Consider the following 11,897-nt stretch of genomic DNA (forward strand, 5'->3'; position numbering starts at 1 on the left):
ACGAGAAGCTGAACAAGATCCACGAGTGGGACCGATCTTACTTCTTTATCAAGTTTAATGAAGGGAATCCAAACTTCCTTCGCTGCTGGGGCCGGCCCAATGTAAAGAGTTTCAACTTCGGTTACCCCAGTGAGGAAGAATCCGCTGTTATAAAGTTCTTGAAGAGTACGCCTCCTTTTGTATGGACGTATGATCAGGCCTTCCACATGCTAAGAAGTCGAGTGGCGATTGCCTACCACGAGGGAGATCGCGTTGTCTATATCCCTTATCGCGTTTTTGTTCAAGGTACTTTTCTTTTTTTTCATTTCCAAGTTGATGATTTCTTTTAACCCTTTGCAGGGGTGATCCTTTATCTCAACTCGCTGCAGATCGGGAGGCGAAAGCTCTAGCAAGAAGGAAGAAGCGGATGGAGGGAACAACTTCTGTTGCAGGGGCGAATTCTCCTGTGGGGGTGGCTCCTTCTGTTGAGGCGGCTTCCCTTCCAATCGCTTCCGTTTCACAAGGTCCCACTTCTGTTTCTGAGGACCTTCCTTTAACTAGGAAGCGAAAGAATAATGCAGATACGGAGTCTTCTCGTCCCAGGAAGAGAAACACATCTGTATCTCCTACTGTTGGCGGTACACCCATATCTGCTTCATCAAAAGGAAAGAGCAGTACACCAATTCACGAGGTATCTTGATTTATTGTAATGTTTATTGTTCTTTATAAGCTATCTGATGTTCTTCTGATCTCTTTCCTTATGCGTTCGCAGCCCATTCCCGATATCAGCGGGTGGTGGACTAGGACCTTTGGCATGGCTGTGAGTTTCTCCTGTAAGGACATTATTTCGTCCATATGCAATGTCCTTGGGCGACTCCCCTCTGCTTCCCGCGTGCGAGAACAAGTACCGCTTCCTACTACTATGGAGGGGATCGAGAAGCGCGCCATAGAGGTATATTGTTGTTTTGGGGGTAGAAGCTTGTCATTCCCTTTCAAGGATTTTGTGTCCATAGTAATCGCATGTTTTTATTCGCCCTTTTTATTCGCGAGCCGTCTTATATGCAGATTATCAATTTCACGGAGGGCGCTCTCCGAAGGGATGCTGAACGAGCCAAAGAGTTGGAGAACCTTGGTACTGAATTAGCGACTCAGAAGTCGCTTTATGATGATGTCCAAGGGAAGGTAAAGGCTCTTGAAGGCGCTTGTCAGAAGGCTATGAACGAGAAGGAGGAAGCTCTCAAATCCCTCCAGGCTAAGTCCGACGAGCTGCAAAAGGTCCTTGATGATCTAAATTCATCCAAGGAGGCTCTGGAGATGCAAAAGAAGAGGGCTGAGGAGATTCTCACTGAAGATGGTGCTCGCATCTATTGGTATGGGGAGTGAATTCATGCCGCTTATGAGCATGGACATCCAGATCGAATACTTAACCGCCCCAAGGTTCCCATCCCTGAAAAGGATTTAACTGAGAAGTGGGACAAGCTGGAAGCCGAGGATGCTGATATGGATGAGGTACTCCTCTTAGATTGGCAGAGTTTTCAGGCCTCTCCAATTAGCTACGAAATCCCTAATCAGAACGCGGAAGTAGAGGTACCACAAGGCATTTCTCAGTCTGAGCAAGAGGTACCTCTCTCTGAAGCGGTTACTGATTCGAGGGTTGTTGAGGATTCGCTTGAAGCAAATCCGCCCACTGGAGGAGATGAGGGAGCCGCTGAAGGCGAGGAGGGCAATAGGGGTGAATGAGAGGAAGCTGTAGCGTAGTTTGATTTATATTTTGAACTGTTGTATGCAACAAACTGCTCGTATATATAAATTTTCTTTTACTTGCCGCTTTACCTACATGTGCGATTGTCGTTTTATTCCTTGTTGCCCCTTATTTTCATATGTTACCCTTGTCTTTTGCCGACTTCATCCTTGTAATTCTTTGTAGTTAGGTTCTTTTTCGCTAGGGTGGCCAGACCCTTTTTGCAATTTTTTGAGTACTCGTTTATTCGCTTAATTTTATGCCTTATCTTATGATTTTTCTTTCGAAAATAATCATAAGGTTTTGCGAGTGATGCGTAATCATGCATCCGCCTTTCTTTAATAGGCAACACATTTATGTGTTTTTAAGATTAACCATAAGGTTTTGCGAGTGATGCGTAATCATGCATCCGCCTTTCTTTAGTAGGCAACACATTTATGTGTTTTTGTGATCATGTTGAAAAGGATCCGCATTCGGACGTAGTATATTGAATAAATGTAATAATTGAATACCTTTATTGATAAATAAAATAGGCTTCTTATTACATGGGCACATAAACTGCGTGGGATCAAAGCCTCATTAAAACCTTTTATCAGAAAACCCATTGGGAAAAACTCATAAAAGGAAAAAGAGTACTCGTCATTTCCTTGAACTACTCGGCCTGTTTATATAGGCGTAGATTCTCTAGATTCCAGGTGCGCGGGAGCTTTTTGCCGCTCATTTCTTCTATTTCAAAAGTTGATGGTCCCAGCTTCTTGGATACTTTGTATGGTCCGATCCAGTTGACGCCTAATTTGCCTTTGCCTTCTCTGGATTGTATTTTATCCGCTTTTTTCAAGACCAAGTCGTTCTCGTTGATTATCACTTTTCGCACCCTTCTGTCATGATATTTCTTGATTCTATTGCGGTACACTGCCATTTGCATGTAAGCTTTTTCCCTTCGTTCTTCAACAGAATCCAATGCATCCCTAATATTGATAGGATTTTGTGTGTCGCAATAATAAATTATCTGATCTGTAGGCGACTTGATTTCAACAGGCAGGACCGCTTTGGCTCCATAAACCAGCGAGAAAGGTGTTTCGCCCGTTGCTACTTTGACAGAAGTTCTGTATGCCCATAGCATATGGGGTATCTCATCCGCCCAACCTGTTTTTTTATCACCTAGCCGCTTCTTGATTCCCTGAATCATGGCCCTGTTGGTAACCTCTGTCATACCATTCGATTGAGGATGATTTACAGAAGAAAAATGATTCTTGATTCCCATGCTTTCGCAGTATGTTTTGAATTTGACACAGTTGAACTGGGTGCCATTGTCGGTTATAAGCTTTTGTGGGATTCCAAATCGCATGATAATGTTCTCTCGTAAGAACTCGATCATTCGCTCAGGTGTTTGAGCGGTTACTGCCTCTGCTTCTACCCATTTGCTGAAGTGGTCAACTGCGACTATCAAGTACTTCCTTTTCTTTGTCGTTTCTAGGAATGGGCCCACTATATCGATTCCCCATGTTGCGAATGGCCATGCCGTCATTATAGTGATTTTTTTGGCTCCGGGAACATGCTTTTCATTCGCATGGATTTGACAGCTGCGACATTCCGCAACCATCTTCTGGGAATCCTCCACCACCTTGGGCCAGTAATATCCCATCAACTTAACCTTTCTTGCCAACGCCGTCGAGGCTTCATGTGCGCCACAAATTCCTTCATGTAGTTCTCGCAGCACGTAGTCTCCTTCATTGCGGCTAATGCATTTCAACCATGGACATGTATACGATTTCCGATACAAAGTTCCATCTCGAATTGAGTATCTCACTGACTACCCAATTAGCTTTCTGGCTAAGCTTTTATCAACCGAAAAATCTCCCTGTTCCAAATATTGGCGAATGGGCATCCGCCAATCTTCATCATCTACCAGTTCTTCGATGACCATAATCTGATCGACTTCGAATGCTGGTGCCGATCTTATCTCCAAATCGCATGCTTTTTGACTCCATGGTTCTCTACTCGCCGCTGCTTTTGCCAATTCGTCAGCCTTTGTGTTTTGGCCCCGCGGAACATGCACCATTTCCCAAACGACTCCCTTGCGTGTTAACTCCTGCGTCAATCTGCCGACCTCTTTATGGTATTTCACCAGATCCTCCTGTTTCACCAGATAATTTTTTGTGATCTGATTTATCATGAGTTTAGAATCGCTGTAGATTACCACTCTTTCTGGCGTAAGTTCATTAAGCAACTTCAATCCGCATATCATTGCCTCATACTCTGCGGCGTTATTAGTAGTTTCGAAAGTTAACTTTGCCGCATAGTACAGGCGAATAACCTCCGGGCCCTTGATGACGACTCCCAGTCCAGCTCCATCTGTGGATAATGCCCCATCTGTGAACATGCTCCACTCTTCTTTTTATGCCTTTGGACATTCGTCATCATCCCACGTGAACTCATTCACGAAATCGGCGAGTACTTGACTCTTTAGTGCTGGTCTTCCTTCATAGCGAATATCGAATTCTCCTAAGCGAATTGACCATTCCATCAATCGGCCGGATGCGTCAGGTTTCTGCAGTACCTTTCGCATTGGAATACCAGTTCTCACAATGATAGTATGCGCCTGAAAGTATGGTTTTAATCTAGCCGCCGTGGTTATCACCGCGAGGGCCATTTTGTCTAACTTCGAATACCGGAGTTCTGCCTCCTTCAAGACTTTGCTCACATAGTACACTGGATATTGTTGTCCTTCTTCTTCTCGAACCATCACAGTGCAGATCGCCATACTGGTGACGGATACATAAAAAAATAAATCTTCTCCATCTTCCGGCCTGCTCATTAAGGGCGGATAACATAGTAATCGTTTTATACCCTCAAATGCCTCTTGACAATCCGGCGTCCATTCAAAGGACTTAGATTTTTTGATGGCATTGTAGAAAGGTAGATATCTCCTAGCTGAGCATGATATGAATCGCCCTAATGCCACCAACCGCCCATTCAGTCTCTGTACTTCTCTTATGTTCCTCGGTGTTTTCATCTCCATCACCGCTTTTACTTTCTCCGGATTCGCCTCAACTCCCTTACCGCTAACAATGAAACCCAGGAATTTTCCTGCTCTTGCTCCAAACGTGCATTTTTTTGGGTTCAATTTGAGGCCATATTTGATCAGCACTTCCAGGATTTCTTTAATATCCTGCGGGTGGTCTTGCATCTTCTTGCTTTTAATGATCATATCATCTACGTAGATCGAGAAGTTCTCGCCTGACTTGTCTGAAAATATCTTGTTCATCATCCGCTGATATGTTGCTCCCGCGTTTTTCAGTCCAAAGGGCATCACCTTGAAGCAATAAGTTGCTTGATGAGTTATAAATGATGTCTTGATTTCATCCGCCTTCTCCATGGGTATCTGATGGTAACTGGATTTCACGTCGGTGAACGATAAAGCTTCAAATCTTGTCGTCCCATCTACCAATATATCAATGTTAGGTAGCGGATACATATCCTTCGGACAAGCTTTATTCAAATCTTTGAAGTCGACGCACATTCGGTACGTTCCATTTGGCTTTTTGACTAGCACCACATTGGCTAGCCACTCCGGATAGGTGACTTCTCGAATTGCATCTGATTTTAGCAAATCCGCCACAGCTTTTTCAATCGCCTTCTGCCTCTCTGGAGCGTGTCCTCTCTTTTTTTGTCGCACTGGGGTTGCACCTTTGTCCACATTCAAACGATGGGTTGCTATGTCTGGACTTATTCCTTTCAGCACTTCATTTGGAGCTGCGAATGCCGACTCGCATTGGATCAACACCTCGGTAATGGCTTTCTTCGTTTCTTCTGGGAGTCCTGCCGCTATTCGTACGTTCTTGTCATTTGAGATGGCGAATAGTTCCGTTTCTCCCAACGCTTCCGTCGGCAACTTCTCATCAACCTTATCCTCTTCATCTGGTCTTGGTTCAAGTGACAATGTATAGGCTTGTTGAGATACAAGTTGATCACCTTCCACTATGACTCGCCCTTGGTGTGTTGGCAAATGTAACGTCAAATGCTTCATTGAGATGAGCGATTCCGTTTCCGATAGGAACGGACGCCCCAGAATTATGTTGTAGGCCAATGGGAGATCAATAATTGCGAATTCCAGATCACCTCGCCATTTTAGATTCTTATCACCCATTTCTGCCTCCAGCACCACCTGTCCACTTGTTTGAGATGATTGACCTCCAAAACCAGTTACATCCATGAACGTATGTTCCACTCGTTCATCATTAATTCCCAGCTTGTTGAATGCAGTCCAAGTAATAACATTACAAGAACTGCCAGTATCAATAAGGACACGCTTAACGTCCCATCCTTCTACGGCCATTGTAATCACCAAAGCATCCGCATGTGGCTCCGTGATTCGCGCAAATGAGTAATTGAGGGCATCCCCCCTATGTGTGTTGCTTTTTCGCTGTTCACGGCGAGCCCTTTTTGTTGGAGGCTCATAGATCCCGCCTGCTATCACGTTTATCACCCCTTTTTTCTGCTTCTTTTCTGGCCTTGCATCCACTTCATGCGGGAGCGTTGTTTTCTCGTCACTCGCCTCTTTTCTTACGAATTGACTCAGTTTGCCTCTCTCGATAAGCTTTTCAATCTCCTTCTTCAATTCATAGCAATCGTTTGTGTCATGGCCATTCAATCTGTGGAACCTGCAATATTTGTTAGGATATCTCCCCAAATTGGTTCGTCCCTTGGCCTCAGGAAACTGCACATCCTTTTTCAGGGGGCTTTTCTCAATCCAAAGTAGCACCTCATGACGAGTCGTGTTCAATGGTGTTTGGTATCCCCCCCTTGAAAGGAACGATTGCCCTTTCGAACAAAATTATCCTTGTAATTTGTTTGGTTTTGATACCGTCGACCATCTGAAGTGTGTCTAGCCGCCTCCCGTTCTTGCCTTGTTTGAGCTCTATGCTCCCTGTTAACGTCGTCCACTTCCATGAATTCTTTTGCTATCTTCATGAGTTCACCCACGGTGCGTGGCTTGTTCCGGATGATTTCCTCCCGCATGCTCCAATCCGTGGTTCCATCCGCCATGATATTGCGAATGCTCACTATATCCGGGTTCTGTAACCGCACCAGAATATCATTAAATGCGACAACAAATTCCCTTAGGGAATTATAATTTCTCTGTTTGATCTCCTTCAGCTGCCTATCCGTCACATCCGCTGCTTTACAGCCCACGAACTTTGCACAGAAATCACGACTGTATTGATTCCAGTTATGAATGGATTCAGTAGGTAAAGACCGAAACTAATCAGATGCCGCTCCGCCCAAAGTGGTCGAGAATAATCTGCAAATTATGCTTTCACTCGCTCCTGCGACATCCATTAATTCTCTATAGTTCCTGACATGTGCTTCAGGATCAGAATTTGGGTCCCCATAGTATTTAGGTATCGCCGGCGCTTTTATCCTGTGATCTGGAATAAATTCCCGCAACGATGGAGCGAAGGGCGAATCGCTCTGCACCTCTACTCTCGCCCTAGGTGTGTACCCCATTCGCTCCATCATACTCCGCAGTTGATCTTCCAATTCAATATGGGGTATTCGCCGATCCTCTTCCATCCGCTGCTGGTGAACTCTAGGTGGCATCCACCCGCCAATTGGTGTTGAAAGTTGTTCCCGCCGTGGTTCTAGCCGTCGTCCAGTTATAGGATCAAAGTTCCAAGTGTGCTCTTGTCCAGACGTATTCGCCCCAAACGTCATCAACTCTGAATATCCGTGAACAAAGGGCTCCGTTTGTCGTAGCGGAAGGATTCCTGACATTCCCGACGTCGGTTGGGATGTTTGCCAGGTCGGATGGATCGTCATACTAGGATCGTGATACGAGTAGTTGCCTGGGTGGCTGTGTGGGTTCATGCGACTACTCTGACCTATCTGATTTGGCTCTCGAGATGGCTGCGGAAGCGCAGATATGGTGGCAGTAGTCGATGGTTGTGTGGAGATGACAACAGGTTGTTGAGGAGGAGCCGCCACGGCGTTATTGTGATCAGCGATTGCGGTTAGCAAACTAATCATTCGATCCCCCGCCGCTTGGCTCATATTAGAAGCCAAGACTTGTCCTGCCATTTGGACGAAATCGCTATTGGACATCTCCATCTCAGTTTGCACTTGGACTTCTAATAATGGACTCAATTGTCCCGAAGGGTTCGTCGAGCTAGGCACCATAGGTTGTGTACTCGCAGGCTGCGAATTCGTAGTCCGTGGACCCCTTGAGTTCATACTAGTTGATCTGGTTGTAACGCCGGTCGTTCGTGATGGTTCTGACATGTTCTTTGTGTACCTTTAACCAAATGTTGGTAAAAAAGGTCCACCTTCACCGCACCAATGATAACTTGCTGGATCCGATTAGATGATCTCCACCGTAGTTACCTGCAAAACAGAACCGGAGACAGGATCTCCGGGAAAACTCTCCGACGATCAAGTCAGTTTTTGTAGGAGGGTTGGTAAATTGATAATAGTATTATTGGAAAAATATGAAAACGTACCTCCCCCTCTGGCCTTATGGCTTTTTATAAGTGTTCTGAAGTAACCGCCGAGGGCGGTTACTCCTTCTAGGCCACGTCCCTTACGTGGCAACAAACGTGTTTGAGTGGGAGTTTTAATGCTCCGTTTAGGATGTCGGGGTGGTTATTCGCTTTACCCGCTCCCTTTATTCGGAGCCCGTTTGATCTTGGACTATGGGTCTAAGTGTAGATTGGGCCCGTGTTTATGATTCGGTCCGTTTTGGCTTCGCGGATCATCACTATCTTTTGAAATACATATGGGTTTGAGTAGCTTCCTGGTGATCTGTTTGTGGTGAAGCTGCAGTTTTATGCTTTTTGCTGGATTTGTTTACTTGTTGTGTACTAAATCTTGTTATGTTTTTCTTGGTTTGCTGTTTCTTTGGTTTATTTAATTTCTAAATCTTGTTATGTATTAACTAGATTAAAAAATTAGTGATACCCAAGAATGCATTGTTGTTCTTATTATTATTATGAGCAAAACATTTTATAAGATTTGGGTGATTTATAATATTTCAAAGATTTGGGATGATCAGAGCTAATAAACTTTTCGCCAGTCAAATAGACGAACAACAAATTGAAATATTCGGTCCACATATTTCTCTTTGAAATGAAAATGGGTTGCCAAGTCCATAACAACCATCCTCTAGTCTTAACTAGAATGACATCGAAAAAGAAGCTCGAAAGAAGCAAAGAACCGAAAAATATAATGAAGTAAAAAGAAAAGGTATACTAACAAAGCAGCGCATAATCGTCCAATTATAGCATTCTAAAATGTTTCTTCCTACAAGCATCTTGATAAACAAAACTGGAACTGAACCATACTGAAAAATATTAGTATGACGGTGAGTTTTTACCTTGAAAATGGACAGTGACTCATTTTGTTATCCATCATCTGTGTTAGCAATTAATATGTAAGTCCGTAGATGGTATTTTTTCTCAAATAAATTATTTTATATAGAGAGATTTCAACATCAAATTCAAACAATTATAGCTAAGTTTAAGAGCATCCAATTCTACAGTTACACAAATATATTTGGAGACTTCAACCAACTCAAACCTAAATGAATCAAACTATGAGCTGCTATAATAATCAAGCCAATAAACTTCAGACATAATAACAATAATCAAACATCTTTGGAATTCAAAATCATAATTAAGCCAATAAACTTCAGAAAATCATAAGTTCATCCAAAGAAATTAAAAACTAGCCATTAAAATCTGATAGAGATTAATATAAAAACTATGATAGTTAAGGTCCAATAGTTTTTATATCAATCTCTACTCTCACTGCCAAACTAATTAAGCTAGAAAAAAGAGTTATTAGCTAAATAATATATAAAACTTTTGGAGATTAATATAAGATCTATGATTGGGTCTCAACTATCCGTTCGAGCTTTTAGGACCAAATGGTCGAGGGTTCGAGTCCCGGCAACCTCATTAATTTGTGGAATTGAAAACACAAGACGGGATGGGCCTGTGTTGTGCACGCTGCAAGCCCAAGGGGCATTTGCGTGTGGGGTGTGTCGGAGATTAACATAAGATAGATGATTGGGCCTTAACTATCAGTTCGAGGTATTAGTTCAATTGGTTCCATGACAAAAACAACACTCAAGAGACCTTAGATGTTCTTGCTGTTCTCGCTATCTGGTTCGTCAGGGAAGTTATAAACGAGTTCATCCAACTCATTAGTAATAAAACCAGTACCAGTACTTTCCATCCAACAGTGGTCGTAAGGTATCTGCCAAGCAGTATGCTGATACAGAATGCTTGCTGAGGCAGTATTGTCGATCAAAGGTACAAAATTATTGTTGCCACCAAAATTAATCATTTGTTGAGCATACGGAGAAGCTTGATCTTGATCAAATGCAACACCAACATTAATCATTTGTTGAGCATATGGAGAAGCTTGATCTCCATGAAATGGAACATGTGAAGATTCTGAAATCTCACTGTAATTATAATGAACCAAATCAGAATCTTCGGTTGCTCCAGTAATGATAGGGACAGACGATGAAGAAGACACATTTTCTGAAGGCAAAGAAGGTTCACTCGAGGCTCCTTGGGATCCAGATGCAGCTTTGACACTTTTGTCTTTTTGGTCTTTCTTGCGTATTTTGCACAAGATCCAGTCATCAAGCTGAAATAATCAGTGAAACAAAATAATGAATCGCTCTCAAAAGTTAACACAACAAACTTAAAAATTGTTAACTTGAAAACATAAAGTATGGGATGATATACAATTCTTATAGCAAAGAGAATCCATGGTATACAATTCCAATAAATATATGCTCATGGATGTTAACTTATGTTATTGTGACTAACTTTTCAAAAAATGTAAGAATTATAAGCATTACATTGAGTACCTTCATGTCATTTTGACTAATTTTTGTCCTTTTAGGAGGATTATCCAGTTTATATTCATGCATAATCCAATCAGTTTTCTCACCCTTTGAAGGTTTGCCACTAAAAAATACCAATGTTTTCCTCCATCCAACTGTATTTCCATTAAACCTAATTTCTTGATCAGCTCCAGATGCCTTCCAAAATCCATCTCCAGCAGCTCGATTAGGTCTATACCCATTCGGATATTTTCGATCCCGTGGCGTAAAGAAATACCATTCATTCTCATTCTCTCCATTTGCCTTGTATTTTGCTGCAAATTCATGAGCAAAAATTAAAAAAAAAACATTCTACAATGCTTTAATTCCACAAATTCAAATGTAGTTATCTAGACCCCATTGCTGCTTTTTCTTACTATGCAAATTAGTAGTAATCACCATACATGATAGTTGTAAAACCACATCAAAACAAAATAACACATAAAATTACAAAGAACAACATTTAAACATTTCTAAAATGACAGAACTAGCAAAACACTTTGAATCCAAAGACTAACTTTTAAGTTAATAACTAATAGTCTAGCAAGACTAAACACTTAAGAGTGGAAGTTGTTAAGTGTTGCAAATTTTCTTGTCGTTCTAGCTTGAAAAACGCGCACAAACCAGGTGCTGACGCGTTTTTAACAACTATGCTATACATAACGTGAATGTTATGGATGTGTTTTAGTAACACTATTAAATACTCCACTTGATTATACATTATATAAATGAAATAAAAACAATATTAACAATAATATTAAAAAATATTAGAAATCGCTAACCCCTAAGTATACGAATGCTTCCAGGGGAGCCAGCCCAGAGCCCGGGAGGCCGAAGCCCCCGGTCACCGGCTCCGTCCTTGAGTATTGTTAGTTTTATCTCGTGTAGCCCCCCTAACATTGGTATATATTTAACCGAAGTAGTATTATTTCAATAGATAAAAATGGTTAAGTTGGTTAAAAGTTTTGTTTTAAGGTGAGAGGTTATGAGTTCAAACCACACAAAATTTTTGCCCAACCCTACTTCGAAAAATTACTCCCAATTGTCGCCACTGAATGCTTCTACGGTTTACTAGTTGCCAATCAGAATAGAATTATTCGGCGTTTGAATCATTATCATAATGAGAACAACAATATATATGTTATTCAATCTTCAAATCACAATTACAGCAAATAATATCATGATGCAAACCAAATATAACTTTTAATCAACAAGTTAAACAAATTAATTTACATGAAATAATCAGTGAAAAAAAATAATACCTGCAAGGGTTTCAGGATT

Source organism: Euphorbia lathyris, chromosome 8 (assembly GCF_963576675.1).
Source record: "Euphorbia lathyris chromosome 8, ddEupLath1.1, whole genome shotgun sequence".
Classification (NCBI taxonomy): domain Eukaryota; kingdom Viridiplantae; phylum Streptophyta; class Magnoliopsida; order Malpighiales; family Euphorbiaceae; genus Euphorbia; species Euphorbia lathyris.